This window comes from Cetorhinus maximus, chromosome 13 (genome assembly GCF_964194155.1).
Source record: "Cetorhinus maximus chromosome 13, sCetMax3.hap1.1, whole genome shotgun sequence".
Lineage (NCBI taxonomy): Eukaryota > Metazoa > Chordata > Chondrichthyes > Lamniformes > Cetorhinidae > Cetorhinus > Cetorhinus maximus.
Window position 1 is genome coordinate 19,338,981 of NC_135891.1, and position 22,443 is coordinate 19,361,423.

General features: G+C 45.3%; 1 protein-coding gene across 12 annotated transcripts in view; it reads left to right on the forward strand.

Moving 5' to 3' along the window:
• Positions 1 to 22,443, forward strand: part of slco4a1 (solute carrier organic anion transporter family, member 4A1) — a 183,881-nt gene that overhangs the window by 92,221 nt on the left and 69,217 nt on the right. For 2 of the 12 annotated variants that reach the window (XM_078555062.1, XM_078555067.1), the window contains exon 3: positions 12,717 to 12,810. The exons of 9 other annotated variants lie outside the window; for them this stretch is intronic. The gene's annotated coding sequence lies outside the window, so the exon portion shown is untranslated. Of the gene's footprint in view, positions 1 to 5,653; positions 5,717 to 12,716; positions 12,811 to 22,443 lie in introns of those variants that run through there. One more of the 12 variants, XM_078555069.1, reaches the window with a different exon arrangement.

Consider the following 22,443-nt stretch of genomic DNA (forward strand, 5'->3'; position numbering starts at 1 on the left):
TTGTTCATGGGATATGGGCCCCACTGGCTAGGCCAGCATTTGTTACCCATCCCAAATTGCCCTTGAGAAGGTGGTGGTGAGCTGCCCCCTTGAACCGCTGCAGTCCATGTGGTGTAGGTACCCCCACAGTGCTGTTAGGGAGGGAGCTCCAGGATTTTGATCCAGTGACAGTGAAGGAATGGTGATATATTTCCAGGTCAGGATGGTGAGTGACTTGGAGAGGAACTTCCAGTTGGTGGTGTTACTATCTGTGCGCTGCCCTTGTACTTCTAGATGGTAGTGGTTGTGGTTGTGCTGTCTGAGGAGGATTGTGATTTCCTGCAGTGCATCTTGTAGATGGTACACACTGCAGCCACTGTGCATTGGTGGTGGAGGGAGTGAATGTTTGTGGATGTGGTGCCAATCAAGCGGGCTGCTTTGTCCTGGACGGTTTCAAGCTTCTTGAGTGTTGTTGAAGCCGCACTCATCCAGGCGAGTGGAGGGTATTCCATCACACTCCTGACTTGTGCCTTGTAGATGGTGGACAGGTTTTGGGGAGTTAGGAGATGAATTACTCGCCACAGGATTCTTAACCTCTGCACTGCCCTTGTAGCCATAGTATTTATATAGCTAGCCTAGTTCAGTTTCTGGTCAATGTTAACTCCCAGGATGTTGATAATGGGGGATTTAGTGATGGTGATGCTACTGAATGTCAAGGGGCGATAGTTAGATTCTCTTGTTGGAATTGGTCATTGCATGGCACTTGTGTGGCATGAATGTTACTTGCCACTTGTCAGCCCAAGCCTGGATATTGTCCAGGTCTTGCTGCATTTGGATATGGACTTCTTCAGTTTCTGAGGAATCGCGAATGGTGCTGAACATTGTGCAATCATCAGCAAACATCCCCCTTCAGACCTTATGATGGAAGGAAGGTCATTGCTGAAGCAACTGAAGATGGTTGGGCCGAGGACACTACCCTGAGGAACTCCTGCAGTGATGTCCTGGAGCTGAGATGACTGACTTCAACAACCACAACCATCTTCCTTTGTGCTAGGTATGATTCCAACCAGCGGCGAGTTTTCCCTCTGATTCCTATTGACTCTAGTTTTGCTAGGGCTCCTTGATGCCACAGCCAGTCAAATGTGGCCTTGATGTCAAGGGCAGTCACTCTCACCTCACCTCGGGAGTTCAACTCTTTTGGTCCACGTTTGAACCAAGGCTGTAATGAGGTCAGGAGCTAAGTGGTCCTGGCGGAACCCAAACTGAGTGTCAGTGAGCAGGTTATTGCTAAGTAAGTACTGCTTGATAGTACTGTTAATGACCCCTTCCATCACTTTACTGATGATTGAGAGTAGACTGATGGGGCAGTAATTGGCCGGGATGAATTTGTCCTGCTTTTTGTGTATAAGACATACCTGGGCAATTTTCCATATAGCTGGGTAGATGCCAGTGTTGTAGCTGTACTGAAACAGCTTGGCTAGGGGCGAAGCAAGTTCTGGAGCACAAGTTTTCAGTACTATTGCTGGAATATTGTCAGGGCCCATTGCCTTTGCTGTATCCAGTGCCTTCGGCCGTTTCTTGATATCATGCAGAGTAAATCGGAATTGGCTGAAGACTGGCATCTGTGATGCTGGGGACCTCCAGAGGAGGCCAGGGAATGGAGGAACAAAAACAAATCCAGGGTCCAAGAAGGAAGTAGGCTTGCAAGTCTGAAAGATTCTTTTATAACATTATACATTTTTGTCTATTATCTTGTGAATTTTAAGTTTGGATATATATCCTACACACTCTGGGAAACCAAAACAATGCTGAAATCATATCAAAAAAAGTATTTGAGTGATACTATTGTCTGTAATGTCTTAACTGCTGCTTCTTCATTGGTGCCTTTTTAACCTATTAATTCATTGTTAATTTTGTGACTTGTGCACTCATATCTGACACAATAAGCATTTGCCTGTTACCTTAATTGCAATTACTCAGTTAATCAAGACATGCTGAAAAGAGACACTGCCCAAGTTTGGCATTGCAAATGTGTCTTCTAATAATCTCTAATTTGGAACTGTGTGCTGTGACAGAAGAGTTATCCAATTAAATATATTTCTGATCCAGAGGGCACAGAGGAGGGAAACTGAACAGTTTTGTTTTGATTACACAGAATGTGGAATGAATTACACATGGATCAGTAGATATGCATTGTATTGTTATATTAAAGAGGGCGTTAGAAATTAGTGATATGTTGAGAATAAACATATATTTAGGAGGCATCTTAAAATTGGTTAAGGAATAGATTAGTGCAGTAAGTTATATATTACTGGAAACTGCTTAGAAGTTTTGTTTCTCTGGAAACAACACTGGTGGAATTCTTAGGCTATGACACCTGTCAAAAACCCAAAAAGGATGCCATGGTCAGAAGAGGCCTCTGTAATAGTGGGAGAGCAAATGGATAGATACTTAATGCAAATAACCATTCTCCAAAGCTGTGTTTGGATTTTCAGTTAACCTTGCTTAATTAAGATGCTTGCTGGGATGTGAAAGTTAATTATTGTGTGTAAGTGAATTAGAGGTGAATCATACATTGGTTCAATAGTCTGATAAGGAATCAGACCAGCCCTTATGAACAGCTTATTAACTAGTTAAACATCTGACTAAGCATCTAATAATAGGCAAATATGAACAACGAGGCCCTGAAAGTATGCCTGCAGGCCAAGGGAGGTGTGGACTTGGCCATGAGAAATGGAAAGAGATAAGCAAAATCAACCCTGAGCATGTTGTAGCTGCAAAGGTGAAAGCAGGCCATGGAAGGTGGAAGGTAACTTATAGGCAGACTTACTCCATGGTTTAAACAAAGACTGTGACACACCATTGGACACTTTATATTAATAAGAATTTTTACAGGGCAATTAAGTTTTGCCAATATAACACCCAAGACCACCCCTAAAGAATGGGTATAAAGGATAAACTTTTGAAGGAAGCCATTTTAGCAGGCAGTGGAGAGAAACTCCTAAGGGTGGATACATGCTGACTTTGGTCCAACGCTCTTGGGTAGCTTAAGAAGTTGTGAAGATGTGCGACACAGAAGAAGAGAGAACAAAGAAGAAAAAGAGCTGTTTGCACATGCCAGCTATCCTTCCCAACCTGGATTGGTCTTCGCCACTTGTCACGATCATTTTTTTCGCTGTATGGGATATTTCGAAAGGGCGGAATGGCAGCAGCTTGGCACCTGTCGACTGGAGGTGTGTGACCAATTAAGATAATTAATTGCCCTATTAACAGCCATTCTGTGTCATCACCAGCACTTTATTGGCATCAGAATGGCCCCCTCCCACGTGAGGAAACCGACAGGTACATCAAGGTGGTCTCCCAGTGTTTTCCTGGGGAGCATTCCTTCCAGGATGCTCCATATCTGAGACAGGGACCCTGGCAATGGCCATCAAACCCCAGCCTGCCTGTCTGCTCCAACCCTACTTCTGGCAGCTTCACCCCCTCTGATTGTTGGGGTTCATCTGCCTGACCCAGAAACATTGAAAAAAAAATCTTACCAGCACCTCAACATGGACGTGTCCTCTCCTTCTCCCTGTGGCCCCTGCAGCAGCTGTTGGCGGTGCTGCTGAGGCTGCAGAGCAAGAGCCGGCACCTTGGAGAGGCAGGCCTCTGTACCTAACTGGATGGTGTTCCCTGTTAGCAGCTTCACAATTGGCTGTCGCTGGTAAAATCTGCTCCAATCTGCTGTTGCTCATGTGGGCTCTACTCGCATTTGGTCCCATTGGCAGGATCCATGACGTGCCGGTAAAATTCCAGATCTCAGTTCCTCTTCTGTCGTCATTTTGAGGGGTTCAGAATCCTGAAGCCAGGCATTAGATTTCCATGAGAAGGAAGGAGAGGCAAATTTACAGAGTCCATGAGAGAAATACTTGCGAGGAGACTGGGAAAGGGATTTGCTGAGAGGAGGTGTGTGAGAGCCCGAAAAGAGAAATAAAGGCCCAGGTTTTCACCACGAGGGAGAGGCTTTCCTGAATGGCGAAAATCCCGGAAATGGCTGAAATCTCAACGTCCCACCCTCAAACCCGACATGTCCCATCCCATTGTGCTTGTGCAATTCATGGAGGTGGCAGGGGTGGCATGACTTGGCACTAAGTTGACATGGGGGCATGGGTTGGCATGGATGGGGTATACGGAGTGTGTGGTAGGGGGTGAGGGGGTTTGAGCGGTGAAGGCTGGAGGAATGTTTTTTTGTTTCACTATCTTTATTTAATGATTTAAACACAGTGCCAAAGCGCAGAGGCAGGCCTTGCGCCCAGCCCGCCTCTGCATCTGGCAGCCTTTGCACTCGCTCCAGGGTCGCACGCCCTGACTCCCATTTCAGCCCGCCACCCTGCCACGCCCCCCTAAAGACCCTTACCCTCCCGACCGAAAATCCAACCTGTGACAGGCCATTTTTAAATTTGCTGAACCTAACTCGGGGACCAAAATCTGGGCCAAAGTGTATGTGGAACACAAGAGCTGAAGACAAACCCGGGAAGGGTGGAAGGGCAGACTAAATTCATGTGAGACCAGAAGAGAGAACAATTTCAGGGTGAGACATTTTAAGCAATATTTCTTGATTCGTTAGCAATGGATGTTCAATTTTTATAGCACTGTGTATATTGCAAAGAATATAACACAGAAACAATCTATTATGTCCAACCAGTTTGGTCTGCCATTTATTCTCTGCTCTGGTCTCCTCTCATTTCACCTACTTCATCTCAGCCTTTCAGCATATATTTGTTTTCAATTTCCTCATGTGCTTGTCTAGTTTCCTTTTCAAGGTATCTAGGCTACTGGCCTCAACCACTTCCTGTGGTAGCGAGTCCCACATTCTAACCATTCTATGACTGAAGAATTTTTCTCCTTATTGCCCTGTTGGATTTATTAGTAACTCTCTTGTATTTATGGCTCCTAGTTGTAGATTTTCCAACAAGTGGAAACATTCTCTCTGTACCTACCCTGTCCAACCCATTCAAAATATCAGCTGTTTAATCTTTCCTGATAGCTGTAAACCTTGTTCTGGTACCATCCTTGTAAATCTTTTCTTGTACTCTCTCCAATGCTTCTATATCCTTTTATAGTCTGGAGACCAGACTATGCACAGTACTCTTAAGTGCAGCCTGATCAAGGTTTTACACAAGTTTACCATAACTTTGCTACTTTTGAATTTTATGCACCTAGAAATATGCCCCACATTTTGGAGACGTACAGTACTGCTTTAAATGATTTGTTTGCCAGTATCCCTCGATCCATTTGCTTGTCCGTCCTACTCAATCTCTTAATTTTTTCGGGTTATGTCTCTGTTTTTCCCGTCTGAGTGCTTCACTGACTTTTATCTATGTCAGAGTTCATTTGTCATTTAACTGCCCAATCTGCAAGTTTTCAATGGTAATCCACTGTCTGGAGGGGGAAATAGTGCAGAAGGGTTTGGCAACACTGGTCACAATTCTGCAAACAACAGAAAGGAAAAACAATTTAGTGTCCAAATTCAACACTTTTTTTTTCTCATATAGTAGTGTTCTTGCATTCCAAATAGGCTTGCTTTGATTAGCCAATACTTGGCAGTGGCTGTAGAAGGCTAGTACCAAAATTCTTGAATGACTCAAAACTCACGTGCCTTACCATGTCGATTTAAAGGACTGCAAGGTGGAACTGTTGATGCTGTATTTCCTAATCTTTCAGCAAATGAACAGCAACAATTTTCATAGGCTCTGTAAGTACTACTGCCAATAGGTAAGGTTTCACATGAATAACTACTTTTGCTACTGACATTAATATATTTGTGATGTGATTTTTTTTTTTGCTCTGCTAAACCTGTGTTCAATTAATTGATTGTTTTAGTTTCAGCTGAGCAATCTGACCTAACATTGCCGAACTGATATCAGTTTAAGACCAGAGTGTAAGAGGTTTTTAAAAAATTATTTCTGAGGGGGAGGTTATTTTTGCAATGTTCAATCTTATCCAGTCATTTCTCAGTGAGTGTTGGTTTATAAAGTGAGTCTGTTACAGATTTTTTGAAGAAAGGTAGAATTAGAAAAATTTTGATTTTGTGGAAGTTGTAAAAAAAATTGTTGCTTCTTAATTGGGAGGGCTAGCGGAAGGCGGCGAACGGTATATATTTAAGCAAACGCACAATGCTCTTCCCCTTTGGTATTGTATGTGCAATGTATCAGGTGTGTGAGTGTGTTGAAGTTTTAGTACCAGCAGTGCCACAGTTTGATCTCACCCTTGCCCCTCAAGTCTTGATTTTCTGTGCGCAGTCAGCTTTGGCGGTCTTGGGGAGGAAAACCAGTGTTGCAGCGCAGACCTTAAACAGGTATTTGGGCCCCTTATTCCATATGCAAACTAGCCAATGCCTATTTGCATGTATCTTGGTACTACATGCCTTTTTTTGCCTCTACCAATATAGCAGAATTTGCACTTCCAGTTTGTTATTAGCATGCAAATTCCTACCTGCCATATTCAAGGATATGGCTGTTCAATGCTCTAAAAATGGGAGCTGTGTGGATAAATTTCTAGGTACTTTTAGTCTTTATTTTAAAGTGAGGCGTTACAGTCCTATAACATTTTGAAAGCAAAATGATAGTCCTCTTTTGAAAGTTTCTACTACATGATCTCAGGTTTTTTATAACATTGCAAATATCCCTCTTTTGATCCTGACATATTAGGAACATTCATCATTTCAGATTGTGCAGTTAAAAAGAAAGGCTTGCATTTATATAGCACCTTTCATGACCATTGAATGACTCAAGACACTTTACCTATGAAGTTCTTTTGAAGTGTAGTCACTATTGACCTGTAAGAAAGGGCTGCCTTTTCAATGTTATTATAATATGGTTTTGAAAAATGAATTTGCTAAATTTCACAGGCTAGCTGTTGTGAAAGATAGCATTATGGGAGGGGCAGTTTTAACACTGAAGAATGCATGCATTTAGGTGCAATTGGTAAGTTGGGTTTAGTGAAAATGTCAGTTGTTATGACTGGTGCCCAGGCAAAGTCCCCCAATTCGTTATGATCCCGGACAAGATACCCCAAATTGTTAATGCTGCTTGGCGAGGACAGATGAACTGGCTCCCCTTCTTTATTCAGTCCCCACCCGGTTGGTTATAACAAGGTTAACTTAAAAAAGGATCCATTCCCTCGTGGATTCAGTCCAAATGTATTGATGTTTTAGAAGGAGCCAATTTAAGCAGGTTTTCTTGAGTCAAAGAAAAAGTAAGCTTATTAGTTACTAAAAACCCGAGAAAAAATAATAAAAACACAAGACACATACACACAGGTTAGAAATGAGAAGTTCAGCCTAAAAATAAAAGTTTAAAAAAAAATACAAATCGGTCTTTGGCTTGTCCATGAGGAGTAGATGGCAAAATGTCGTGGCCATTAAGCAGGGTGATTCCATTAGAGCTGACTTTGGCGGTTGAGCAGTTGGTTTGGAGACACTTGGTTCTGCAGGTTAGCTGAAGGAGCTGCCCTGGTTTCCTCTTGACTGTGGCTTTGCTAACTTGCCTCCAGCAACAGAGAAAGACTTCTTCTTTACCTGCAAGCTGCAGGGGTGCCTAGTTGAGGTTCTTCAGCTATGATCTTCACAGCACACACTAGCACACCAGAACAAGCACACCAGAACTAGCGCACACACACCTGGCTTGCAGCTGGCTTTTAACCCCCTTTCTTGTGTATTCCTGGAAGGGAAAAACAAACATGTCTTTTGCTCAGAATTTGCTTCCTTTCAACTCAGATCATGTCCTCAATCTGAGATGGAACTCAACAGGAGATGGTTTCTGCTGAGATGGTAACCAGTCTCCATTGTCTCCACAGCCCACAGGTGATTAAAGTTAAGTTTTTTTGCATTGCATCTCTTCCTTTGAAGTATCTCTATCTGAAGTAGGCCTTGATACCTTTTTAGGTGTGACATTCCATTCTCTCTGGACTAGTCGGTCAAGTGTAATCCACATAGGAATTTTTCAGCAAGTGGTTACACTTTACATTTTCAGCCATTGCTTGTAGGTTTTTTTTTAAAAATAGGTCTCACTTCTAAAGCTCAATATGTCTGCAAGTAATTCTAGGCTGCGATCCGCTGTCATGACACAGCATCCAGAAGTCAGCTCCAACTGTTGATTTTTGGGTTTAACTCCAGTTCGTTAGGCAGGCTGCACATAATCCCTTTGGAGGAAGTGGTTTACCAATTTACATTATAGTAATATATCAATATCCTTTCAAATTTAATGGTGTCTGCACTGGTTTCTCAGCCTTCCTGAAACTTGCCATTGTAACCAAGATACAAACACAAAACAAATTTGTAAGGCCCATTATAAATCAGGTAAAAATTGCAAATTTTTGCAATTAAATACGCCTCGCTCACAACTGTTTTCTTACCTTCCACTGAAGAAGGAGTACTTGGACATTTTGAGACTCCGATCAGTGTGGTTAGCACCTTGGCAGCCTTAGTTTGGACCATGAGCAACAATCATAATGAATATCAGCCACAAGAGGTTTCAATGTGCGTAAATATTTCAAAAGGCTTATACAGGTGTGCACCAGATTCTCAGGAAGCTGCCATGATGCTTTCGCTTTGTGGTAGCCCAAACTCCCTCAGCTCTTTGGACCTGGAAGCAAACTTAAGGAATGGTTGCTAGGTGATGAGGGGTACCCCTGTCAAACTTGGTTGATGACATCTGACATTAACCCAACCCAGTTGTGTCATAAAACAAGTGATCGGCATATTAAAATGCACTTCAGATGCCTGGAGATGTGCTTCCGTATTCAGCAGTTAGGATCTCCAGATTAATTGAGGTGTGCTGTGCTCTGCACACAACATTGAGCAACAGTGAGAATTGGAGCTGAAGGTAGAGAAAGGCACTATGAACGATCATCTGTGAGCGATTCCAAGGAGAATAAGGAATAACATCAGCAGTGCACATTGGTCCTCATAACCTTAATGTTCAGTTAGTTGCCATCATTCACCTCATATAACACCCACATCCAAAAACCACCTTCAGCCCACTGACATAAAGCAGTCTTGCTACCAGCCAACCACCCACTGTACATTAGTTCATCCCTCCTCTCCCACCTTCCTGTCCATTCCTATTATCAAACAACTGGAAAAGCAACTTGCAACCAATAATGTGGAAACCTTGACGTAACACACTCCCATGTGCCTACCCTTGTGCAACTACAAAGCCTTGCTCCTCCTTTTCCTACTGCTTCTGTGTGGTTCAGCAGAGGTAGAAGCAGGCTGCACAAATCCCTGCTCTGATTGCCGGTATGCTCTTTGTAAACAGCTTCTGGATTTTGGAGCCTGTGAGGTCTTTGTCAAAGACTGTTCTGCCTAGACCTGTGCAGCGACAGACTCTGGCATCAGCAGAGGAAGCAACATGTCAGGTACTGACTGAGGGGCAATGGGAAGAAGTTGAAGTGCCTCCATTCTCTTTGCAGTCATGGACAGTGTGCACGGAAAGCTTGTCAGTACGTCATAGGTTTTCTCTTGCTGCTTAATAATTATACTTTTCATCACTATCCTGCTGGCATTCAGCATTTGTGTCCAATTAAGTAGAGTTTGGAGAGGGATGCACGCTCCAACACAGACTCTCCACAGCTGTCTCCGCCATGGGTCTGCTTTTGCTCAGTTGTGAAGTGTGAGTCACCAGGGGACATCCCAAATAGCTGCCTATTTGGACCCACCAATCTGGGCTGCTGCGTGGTAAGGATGTGTCCAGTGATAGTGCACACTTAGAAGGTCTGAGCTCCTCTGAATTTTCATCCACGAATGTGTGCATGAAAGCTCTGCTGGAGAGAGAAGATATGAATTAGTACAGTCAAGGTAAGAATGTTGCAACTTACCTTAATGAAGATGATCATGTTTCACTCATTGCTGCAATTGAGGGAAGAATCGGGGGCGCACTGCCATTTTACGTGGGCGGGCCAATTAAGGCCCACCCAGCGTGATGTCCACCAGGAAGCACTAGGCAGGGGAGGGATTCCCTAAGCCAAGAGTACACTCTTTCGCATTCCATCATATTGCTCCTCACATTCCACTTAAAAGTACACCATTCACTTTCTATTCATTTCCTCATACTTCTCCAGTGCTTCTGTCCTGTGGTTGTAAACTGTAAGATTTGGGGAAGAGCACCTTAAGTTCTCTCCTACATCCTTGTGTTCTGTGCTCCCATTTCTTCCAGCAAGAAGGGTAACAATGGATTTATGAAGTATAGTAATGGCATGTGTTCTCTCGATGGATTGAGAGCATTTGTTGAGGGTGACCATGATGGGAAAGCATCACGTTGCATAAGGACGAGGTGATAGATGGAAGTTTGAGGAAATGCATAGATAGTGAATGGTATACTTTAAGTGGGTGTGAGGAGCAATATGATGGAGTAGATTTGATAGGAAATTAAGGGGGAGGGAGCTGTGTAATGCAATAATACTCACCTTTACTAACTGGGTTAGGTCATTAAAGCACTTCATGTACTGTACCCACGAACAAGACACAATGTTCCTGCTGCTGACCTCCTTGGCCACTTCCAGCCACCTTTTTGGCAGCAGTAGATTTCTACCTTCTGTTACTGCGGATATGTACCTCTGTCTGGCTCCGCACTGTCCCCAGCAGTACATCACATGAGGTACCATTACACTGAGGTGCAGACTTAGAGCATCCTGAGTCCACATTCTGGAATTGCTGTATCTATATCAAAAAAGATTCACCCTTTAAATGCTGGAATTAATTTACTTTCATGTGAGTCCCCATTATGCCAAGTTCCTCACATTTGATGTCAAGCCCAGAAGTAAAATGGTAAAGAGGTGACTGCATCAAAATGCCACAGGTAGACATGCTGAAACAGTTTCTAGGCTCCTTACATGCCCCAAAGTTAGACAAGAGCAAAATGCTACGGATGATAGAAATCTAAAAGACAGAAAATGCTGCAGATACTCAGCAGCTCTGGCAGCATTTGTGGAGTGAGAAACAGAGTTCACATTTCAGGTCAATGACCCTTAATCAGAACTGGGAAAAGTTAGAAATGTAGTAAATTTAAAGCAAGTGAAATGGAGGAGGATGGGGGGGGAAAAAAAACAAAGCGAAGGTCTTTGATAGGATGAAAAGCAAGAGGGATTACACAACAAAATAATTAGTAATGCAGGCCTGAAGTGGATGATGATGAGGCAAGGAAAGAAAGAAAAGTTGGCATTGGTTGAATGTTTAAGTCCATTCTATAATTGGTTATATAATTATCAGAGACTAATGTGGCCGATTTTGGTTTTGAATGAGTTTTGGGAAATTGGGCTTTGTCATGTTCTTAAATTCAGATGTAAGTGGGTGGTGCACTGGTTAAAAGTCAGACTACTTGAGAAAGGGAAAGAAATGTGGTAATGTCCGGGTGTGGTCTTTCTTCCCATAATTTAGAAACATTAACAGTTGGAATAAAACAATAATCTTGTGTTTCTTTTCCACCCACTCTTTCCAGTTAACTGTTAGCTGGGATGGATGGCACTGATAGATGTTCGGCTTGTTTTAATGATAGATACTGCAGACCATTAATAGTATTTGAAGAACTAATTAGCTATCGGTGAAGGGCATTCAGTCTGAGGTACATACCACTGGGTCTTGGGGTCAAGTATGAATTTTAATCCATTCAGATTAAGTTTCCTATTTCAAGTTCTTACCATCAACAGATCTTAAAGTTCCAATTTATGATTTATCCACTAGTGAGTGAAGGTGCTAAAACTAGCCTTTTCCAGACTACCAGGCCTACAGCAGAATTTCAAGTCCCATGGGCAGGCGCGCACCCGACCTGATCGGGCGTAAAATAGCGTGCGATGACATCGGGCAGGCATCCTGGTGTCATTGCGCACTCACGCCACATTTCAGTTGGCGGGTGCACGCTAGAGTCGGCAGCGGGCCCGCCGACAGTTAAGAGGGCAATTAAGCCCATTAATCGATTAATTAAGTAGTATTTTTCGCTACCCGTTAAATCTTTTGCTTGGTGGTCGGGAAAATGGCCAAGCAGCCTTTGGATTTTTTAGGAAACATCATCCACGGTGGGGGGGATGAGGTTTTCAGCAGTAATTAAAATAAAAATAAAATTTTTTAAACATCATATTTAATATGTCCCTGTCATTTGACTGAGTCACATGTGGGGGACATGTTTCCCTTATTTTTGACCGTGAAGTTCTTCAGCTCCCTGAGGCAGCTCTGTGTCTTCAGGGAGCTCCCTCACGCATGCACAGACTTTAGTTCTCGCGCTCCTCCCGCCCCCACCCCTGCAGCGCTGAGGTTCTCAGCGTGCGTTTCACGCTGGCTGGCCGTTAATTGGCCAGCGTGAACTCGCGGTCGAGGCCCAATCACGGGCGGCGGTCCATTTCACGGCTACTCCGGGCCCGCCTGATGAAGGGAAAATTTTGCCCATAAGTATAAAAAGGATTGCCATTGGGTTTATTGGCTGGATGGCCAGGGTCACAGGTTGTCATTCAATGGTTTAATTTATTGTTGCAAGGAATAGAAACTTATTAAATTAAATAGACTCATTAAATTATTCTTGTAGAGAGCTGGCATGGGTTTGATGGGCTGAATGGCCATCTTCTGTGCTGTAATCATTCTCTGATTCTGTATTTCCATAAGTCTCCCTTGCTTTATTTGACTCCTTTTTACTGCCTAGACTTAGTCCTACTCTTGCCTGCCTGATTTTAGTCAAAGTGTCTGATGCAATGGTTTCTCTTTACAGACCTGCACCATTTCCTCAGTAGGCTCCAAGCTTCATCACTCAGCTGTTCCTCTTCCACAATTACATGTTTGTCTTGGCAACGTCATCAGAAAATGTTGGTCAGCTTTATATTTACATTAATGAGGAAGAACTGGGAAGCATTACTATCTCTGAGCTGCCCACTACTTCTATGTTGTCTAATTGTTTATTTAATATTTATTCTTGGTCCAAGCTTAATTCCTTCCAGTTAAACATTCGGGAAGACCCAAATCTGGGAAGATTGCCCTAGTCCTGTTGACGAACTTCGATTCCTCGCCATACCTCCTACTTCCCTGTCCCCTGCCCCAGACTGTTTGCAACACCGGGTGTCCTGTTCGATCTCATGTTCTTAACCTAACTTCTTCATAAAGACTACATACGTCCATCTCCATTCTATTGTCTGCCTTTGCCTCAGCCCATCTGCCTCTTTACAATTTTTCATTACCTCCCACATCTGATTATCCCGATGCCCTTCTGTCCTTAATACTCCAAAATAGCTGCTCATATCTTATCCCACACCAAGTCCTTCTCGCTATCACATTACATGTTTCCCCCTATCCCAATATCATTGACTTGCATTGGCTCCTGGTACAATATTTTCTGATTTGTGTAACACATAAGTAGACCGTTCAGCCCATTGTGTCTGTGCCAGCTCTTTAAATGAGCTATCCAATTTGTCCCACACATCTGCTTTTCCCGATAGCCCTGAAACTATTTCCCCTTAAAGTAATTAGCCAGTTCATTTTTTTTTAAAGTTATAATTGAATCTCCATCTACTACTTTTTCAGGAGGGCACTCCCGACTATCATAAATCACTGCATCTGTTAAAATGTTTTTTTTTTCAACATCCCCCCTTTGGTTCTTTTGCCACTTGCCTTAAATTTATGTCCTCTGGTTACTGACCTCCTGCCAGTGGGAACCATTTCGACCTATATGCTTTATCAAAACTCCATGAGATGCAATTTAAAATTCTTATTTTTAAAAATTCTATCCATGGTTTCCTTGCTGCGCAATTTCTGTAATTTCCTTCAACCCCACACCAAGCTCTATGACTCTTGTAGGAGGGTGGGGGTGCTGTAAAATTGAGCGGGAAGGTGTGAAGTGAAGACCCTGTTGTCTTCCTGACTCCTCCCTCTCTCCCCCCCCCCCCCCCCCCCCCCACCCCCAACAGTGACGGGAAGGGTGGAGAACTGCCCTCTCGCCTAGAGACTAATTGAGGCCCTCAATTGGCCACTTAAGAGCCACATAATATCCTCATCCCGCCACCGCTGGTATTCTTCCAGTGACCTGCGGAGGCCATGACATGTGGGCTATGCTGTGGCCTGGTGGGTTGGGTCCCTCCCTACTTGGGCTGCCTGTGCTTTATGGACAGCCCAGCCTTGCAGGGCCTCCCTGACTGGTCTCAGCAGTCCTGCCTCACCTACCTTTCCCCCATGGTTCCCGTGACAATCTTCAGCCTGGGCCTACTGCAGTACCAGCAGTGGCTACAGCTCCTGGTGGTGCGGCCGGTACTGGAGAGCTGCCAGTCTCTGATTGACCAGAAGGCCTCAGAGGCGGGAAATTTCCCCTGAAGATGCTGTGAGGACCCCATCGCCAACCAAGTAAGTGCCAGATTTGCTTTAAATCGGGTGGGGTGGGGTAGGGTGCCTGGAATGGCCACGATTGAGTAGCCACTGGTTCTCCGGCCAGTGGACAGGCCCACTGAAATGACCTTTACATTCCATCTGTTTTCTATGATAATGGTGTGACAGCAGGGAAACCTCTAGTTCTTGGATTACTCTTTATTGTTGCTGTTGCGTTTCCCCCTCCTTTTTGGCCAAGTTCTTGGTGGCCCTTGTCAAAAGCATCTTTTGCTCATTAGTCATATGCGATTTATTGATTTGCAGTGTTTTTTTTATTGTTCTGACTTTGGATGTGGCTTTTTGTGGTGTTTCCCTGTGGAAAGATTGCCTGGGTGTGGTGGGTGGGGTGGCTCACCATAATAGAGAGGCTTTTCCAAGCCTTGAGGATTCTGCCAAATAACTAGACTGCAACTAACAGCAAGAATCACATGTTCTGTTAAAAAACCCCTGGTAACAGTGAAGGGATTAAATCTGACAGACTGAGGAAGAAGCACTCAGTAACTTTAGAGGAAAATTGACCCTCAGATAATTGGATACTGTCACAGTCAATCATGCTGCAGGTTTGAATATTCTTTGTTCCTAGGCCTGTGCCCTCCCCCCACACCTCCCTTACCCCTAGTTTGCCTAGCCTTGTCCCATGTTTCTGGAACCAATGCACACTCCACTGTTCCTAGCCACTAAGCGTATTGAAACCTCGACAAAAGGTTTGAGACGGCTCCTTGGTGCCTCATGTACAATCGGTCTCCTTAACCAATGAGGTTTAAGGAATGAGGAAGAGGGAGGCATGCCCAAGGGGGAAATGGGGTGAAGAAAAGTCAAATCAGGTACAGAAAGAGAGGAAAAGAAACTGGATTGAGGGGGAGGGGAAATAAATTCAAACATTTAAATTTCCCACCCTAACAGCACTGAGGGTGTACCTACACCATGTAGTTCAAGAAGGAGGCTCACCACCACCTTCTCAAGGGCAATTAAGGATGGGGCAAGTAACACTCGCCTTGCCAGAGATGCTCACATACCAAGGACAATTTTAAAAATTAAAAATCTCTTCATAATACTTGAAAGAATGAGACCCCCACTGTTTAAATTGTTCTCTAGGCTGGCCAGGTTTATTGGCATTGCAGGAACTAAAATCTCCTCATTATAAAGGCTCTTGCACTGTTAAGTACCAGACTGACTTTCTATGTCAAATTTATTGGGAATTAAGGCATGTTAACTTGTGGTGATGTGCAGTTCACAGAGTATCTCTCTCTCATCACAAGTTGCTGGATGCTTTACACATTAAACTACCCAATGTTTTGATAGGATTATAGCCTAGATTTCCCTAACATGGGGCAAAATTTAATCCAGGTGATTGGGGTCTCGCCCGTTGGCTAGAGAACTGGCCAGAGCCCTACGTTGCCTCCTTTGGGGAAGACATGTTGAATTCACCGCCAGTCAGGCACTTATGTAACCAGCAGCGGGCCTTCTCTGGGATCAAGAGAAATCACGCCTCCTTAGAGCTGCCGGCCAAGCAGGGGCCGACACGCTTCATTACAAGTAGCGCCACTGGGGAGCGGCAGCTGCTGCTGACTATGCAGTCGCCAAAGGGCCAGGATCAGCGAGGGATCCAGGCTACAGATGAGTGAAGGCAGGATGGAGGTCGCTGGGCGGAGGTTGTGGGAGAGTAGGGAGGGAGGTCAGAGGAAAGGACAGGGGATGGATCTCCAGCAGGGGATCCCATGTTTCCCCAATACTGAGTGCCTGACAATGGGGGACCCCTCCACCACCGGGAGCCTGCAAGGAAACACGCCAGGGTTTGCTTTTCCAGGGTTTGCATGGTTACTGCGCCATCCAATACTAGTTGAGTATCAGCGGCAGCGGAATGAAGGCCCTGGAGCAGCATTAATTGTCCACTTAAGGGCCTCAATTAATAGTGGGGTGGGAAGGCCATCCACGAGTCTTCTCAACCCAGATTTAATCGAGTCAGACATGGGAAGGTGGTGGGGCCTCCACCTGGCAACCTCCCCACCTGGTTAAATGTCCTCTTGTCTCCAAACTCATCTTAGGGGAGGGCATTAAATTCTGCCCATGGTGTGGATCGCATCAGAAGGGACACAACTTTTTGACTTGGTTTGAAAAAAGAAGTTGGTGGAATTTTTTTCTTTTCAATTTAATTAACCTTCCTGTGGCCGCCTGAAAATTGGAGATACGTATTTTGAGTTCATTTCTAGCTTGTGTAAAGTCTGATGTCTCAGCGTGCTATCTAAAGTTTCCAAGTTCATGCTGCTTAGCTGGTGCACGGATGACATTGTGGGCATCATGTGATGGAGCTGATGTGTCAAGTGATTAGATACCAGACTACCTCCTTACTGATTTCCCTCTGTTACAGGAGAAGCCTCTTCAACACAAGCCGTACCAGAAGCTGTCCAGCAAACCCTCGGAGGGTGCAGTGTCACATCCTCTCTCTGCACCGAGCCAACCATTGCAGATACTGGCACGTCGGCAGGGTTCAGCCGGGGTCATGCACACTCTGGTGAGGGCACTTTGCGTTTGCACGTGCAGCTGCCGGAGAGTGCAGTGGACCTGGCTTCAGGCAGTTGGAGGAGTGTCCCGGGTGTTCCAGAGGCTGATTCCAAGTCAGATGATGAGCCTCTGGAGTTGCCAGTAAGGTGGTCAATGCTGGAAGTTCAGTGCGAGGTCCATGGAGATTTTGGCAGGTATGCCAGAGGGGGTTACATGCCCTGGCCTGGACTGTGGAGGTGTCCATCCAAGCCACGAGCGCTGCGAGCAGCCACTCTTTGGAACGCCAAGCTTCCGCCCTGGACAGACTGGTGACTGTCCTGGAGGGGCAAACTGAGCGCATTTCCAGCGCAATTGTCGGGATGCGCTCTGACCTGCACACCATCACCCTGGCTCTGAGCTCAGGGGCTCAGACCCAGGACGACAGGGGAGCTGGGAGCTTGGTCGCCCACCCAGCTCCTGGGACCTCACCGGTTTGCAGGGAGGACCAACCGGTCCTAGCGGTGAGGGGTGAGCAGCAGCTGCCGTCCATCTGGACGTTCCTCTCCTGGTCTTTCTGATGGGGGTAGCATCTTCTCTGCCCATCAGCCATTGACACAGGCCTCGACCATTGCCGCAGCGACTGAAGACTTGCATGCATCTCAGCAAGAGGCCACTCAAGGCCATAGCTGCACCGAGAACACCTGCTGAGGTCACCCAAGGCAAGGGAGGTGGCAGATCAGCTGCCTCTCTCCAGTGCAGCTGCAAGTGAGGGAGGAGCACTGTGCCGGAACACTGGTAATCGTCTCAGTAAATATCCACATTAGTCAGGGATAGGGACATATGGGTGAGGTTATTTACTGATGCTCTTAGGCCTTTAACACTTGTGGATAAACACAAAACTCACATTCCCTCATGCTGCTGTTCTGATTGATTGCTGTGGCTGTGTGACTCGTGTCTGAAGGTTGAGGGAAGAAATCAAAGGTTGAGGGAGGGCGGGAGGAATTGTATTCTCGTGTGGGGTGATGGAGAATGTCTGGATATAAAGGCTACAGGGCTCGCTCATTGCAACTAGGAAAAGGAGGGCCAAGATTTCACCAAAACTCTTCTGTAGCAGCGGCAAGGCGCACCTGAGAAATATTTGCCACATTAGGGCAGCCCTGGTGCTACAGCCATCCACTCAATCACAGCCAGGGCTTCCGGCAGGAGCGTCACCATGGTCCCTCAACTCATCATCGCCAGTGTCCTCAGAGGACCGGCCCCCGCCTGACCTGTCATCATCCTCCAGGGCATCTCCTCTTTGGATGGCGACGTTATGGGATACACAGCGAACCACGACCATTAGGGGCACATGTGAGGGGGAGTACTGTAATGCACCTCCACATCTGTCCAGGCATTGGAAGCGTACTTTTCAGACACCGATGGTCTGTTCCACAATGGCCCTGATGCTGGCGTGGCTCTCATTGCACCTCCTCTCTGTGTCAGATTTTGGTACCCTCGCAGGCATCGTTAGACATCTTTTGAGTCGATAGCCCTTATCACCTAGGAGCCGTCCCTCCAAGAAATCTGGGTGGGTGAAAAGGTCTGGAATCGGGTGAGTTCCTAAGAATGTATGTTTCAAGACTGCTGCCCGGGTGCCTGGCACACACCGACATGACGCGCCGATTATGCTTGCACAACAGCTGCACATTGATTGAGTGGAAGCCATTTCTGTTTATGAAGGTGCATGGCAGCCCTGTCGGAGCCTTGATGGCTATGTGTGTGCGGTCAGTGGTTTCCGGCACCCTGGGGAAACCTGCAGTCACTGCAAATCAGGCTGGATCCATCTTGCTTTGGACATCCTGCGTTAAGGAGATGTAATTCCACAGCCCTTTGGAACATTGCACCTGCGAACATCTTGATGCAATGGTGTATAGCAGGTGGTTTTATCCCACTAAGGTCTCCACAGGCTGCTGGAATGAGCCTGTTGTGATGAAGGTTAGAGCCACTGTCACCTTAAATGTGACAGGCACTGTGTGGCCCCCACTGCGGCTAGATGTGATCTCCCCTGCGAGCATCTCACCAAGCCTCCTTAGACAGCACCTTCCAAACCCACGACCACTACCATCTAGAAGGGCAAGGGCAGCAGGTAGATAGGAATACCACCACCTGGAAGTTCCCCTCCAAGTTATTCACCATCCTGACTTGGAAATATATTGCTGTTTCCTTCACTGTTGCTGGGTCAAAATCCTGGAACTTCCTCCCTAACAGCACTGTGGACTACAGCAGTTCAAGAAAGCAGCTCACCACCACCTTCTCAAGGGCAAGTAGGGATGGGCAATAAATGCTGGCCCAGCCAACGAAGCCCACATCCCATGAATGAATTAAAAAAAGAACTCACAAAAGTGATGCCACGGTGGCTCTTGAAAGCCTGAGCTGTCTTCTGCACTAAGTCTCGCCCAGTTGAAGGTAGCTAAATCTCTGTCTATATACCCTTGAGGCACCATGAGATCATTTGTGCCTCCACTGAGGGTTTCTGGTTTCCTCCTGACCCTCAGGGCCTGGCGTCGCTCTGTCCCCTTCCTGAAGAACCACAGCATCCTGAGCATTCCTGTGTTCCCTTCTTCCTCTCGCCCTTCTCCACTTCCTCCTCATACTCTTTCTCCCCTCTTCACTTGAGGTTGTGTCTCCAACTGAGACCACAATCCCCATCTGTCTCAGATACTTTTTACCCCTCACCCCTGAGAAACGGACAGGAAAATATGCAATCAATACAAGCCCTCATGAAAAAAGTCTCCAAAAGGTTTCTCTGCTCATTCACATGAACAGTCCCCACAGTCAATGGAATTTGAACTGAAAAGCTGAGACTCTGGTCCCTGCTGCAGTTTTAAAACGCGTCCAAACAAGCTTGCCCATGAGAAAACAAATTCCCCACCTGTCATGAATCTTACCCTGAAGGTGTATTATTACCTTCTGAATGTATTATAGCAGTTGGGGGCGTTAATAACCTTAATTGGCTTGTTAATTGCAATTTAAATAACACAGGCGGGCTTCTGACTTTGTGACCCGCCCATGTTCTGTATTATCAGAAACCGGCCTGATGGCATCGTAAACGGTGCCTGATGTCATCACACTCCATAATACCCTCCGCAAAACGGCGAATGCTTCCGATCGGGGAGCGTATTCTTTATCTCCTTAAGTGAGCCCATGAGTGGCAACAGTTTTCCACAAGGACCACTGGATAGTGATTGGGAATCTTGGAGCCTATACTTTCTAATCTTCACTAGCCCAATTATATTTTCTCTTTTTGCCCTCACCAGAACTGCTTTTACATTCAAAAATCATTCTTTTTTGATTGCATGACCTATTTTAGCTCACTCCAATGACTGGAATAGAGAACAGCTGCGTAATATCTGCATCCATTGTAATATTCTAACCATTAAGTGATCCAATTCCTGGAATCTCCTTAAGTATCTATTTATCTTTGTGTACAAGGTCTTAAAAGTTTATATTGACCACACCTAGAAATCTCAAGTGCTTTATCCAAAGTATGTTTGGACAAACCTCATAAATTTCCCAAGGTCATTTTTAAAGAAAAGAAAAGCAGCATTGTACTTGTGAAAACTGATTGAAGAATTGACTTTTTGTGCACTGAATGCTCCCTCTTAAGGTAAATTGTGTATCTTTCAGGCAGTTGTCATTTCTTTAATAGGCATTCAAAGACCCAGATGTTCGTCCCTGGGTTCGGTGCACAGACTCGGGAGATTTCCCAGTTTGGCAATCCTGACCTTTAAAGATGTCTGCCTGTAGGTTGATTTTCAGTTGGGGGTGGTGGGGGGATATGAATTGGGGTGGGTAACCCCGGGGCGAGGATGGAGGCAGGCTGGGCAGAAGGCCTGTCTCTGTGCTCTGGAACTGTGTTGAAATAAATTTTAAAAACAGCCCTCCATCCCTCACCACTTACCCCACCCCACCCCCTCCCAACACACTCCCTATACCTCATCCAGGCCAACCTACGGCGATCCATGTCCCTCTACCCACCCCCATGGCCCCTCAAACCCCCATGCTAACCCATGTCCTTTGCCCAACCCTGTGTCCCTCTACCCACTCCATGTCCTTCTACCCACCTCCATGCCTCTCATACCCCCACACTACCTTAGTGCTGACTCATGTCAATCCATGCTCCCACCACCAACCAATTAGCCCCTCCAAGCCAACTCACCTTGTATCCTTATACTGTTCCTTGACAGCTTTGACAGTTCTTCAATAGTTCTTTGACAGTTGGACATTCCAATGATTTTTTTTTGCATAAAAAGTGCTTAATCATGTTCAATTTTAACAATCCCAAAAAATGCCTTGCCTCTTCCAAAGGGTGTCTTAACTCTCCCGCGGGGTGCCTTACCACTCGCAAAGTGTGTCTTGCCTCTACCAAAGGGATACCAGGACCCTATCCAAAGGGGTGCCTTCCTTCTCCAAAGGGGCACCCTGGCTATTCAAACAAATAGGCCAAGTTCAGACCTCCTCTTAGCTAGTCTAATCTGCACACTCTGGGTTTCACACCCCTGGCCTTCCAAAATCCTACTTCAGTGGAGGCAGCTGGTGATTTAAATGGCTAGCTGCCTCCATAAACTGCATGTGCGTGAACCCCAGCCCAACTCCACTCCTGCCCCCACAATAATTGGAAATGCTGGGTTCGGGGGTGGGACTTAGAAATTTTGGCCATTTCTGGGATTTTCAACACAATGGAGAGCCTTCGATCCATTGTGGTGAAAATCTGGGCCATCATTTCCAAAAGGAGGTAAATTATGCGATCTGAACTTGCAGACCTGGATTTTTTTTTAATCAGCTTGCACATTCTCACATATCTGGCTATTTGTGTTGTAGATTGCTTTTAATGATGCCATGTTTTTGAACAAATTAAATTAAAACACTTGCTCCTGCGCTGACAGGTTTTTAGAGTGTTGTTGATCTACTGTGCCTTGTGAGGTAGATCTCTTCAATAGCTGAAGAAGATATAAGCAGAAAGTTTCAAATCCTCATTGAGTGATTATGACAATTAATTGTCCATATTTGTTTTATAAAATAGATTAGGCTCGATCAAAGATTTATCTTAATTGGGAGATGTAGACTGTGTACAGTGCTTTAGTCTCTGGACTCTGGCAAAATAAAGGCTTCCCCGCTTAAGCGTGAACCCCCAACCTCCTGCTCAGCTGTTCAAATGCTGCCTACATTTTTACTATAAACAACATTTAAAAAGCTTAAACTTAATTTTTTTTCAAAGTTTTCTTAAGTGGCATCCATTCTCTTTCAGGAGGTGTCGCGTTACTTGCTAAGAGTTCGGTCCCACGTCATCAAAAATGTGGGAGCGTTCTTAGCATACGTTGTCTAAAGGTATTCCCTGTGCTGCGTTGGTTGACCAATGGTAGAAACATTGTTGAGAATAAGCATCATTATCTATATTAATCTGTACAGTCTTGTGCTATGGGTGTGACAAGATTGAGTTTTTTTTTGTGAAGTTTGCAAGCACAGTGTTTTGCGTTGGCACTAGAGAACCTGTTTCAGAACGGTGTTACTCAAAGGAGTGATGATTCATTTTTTTTTTTATCCAGGTGATCTCCTTTAAAAATATT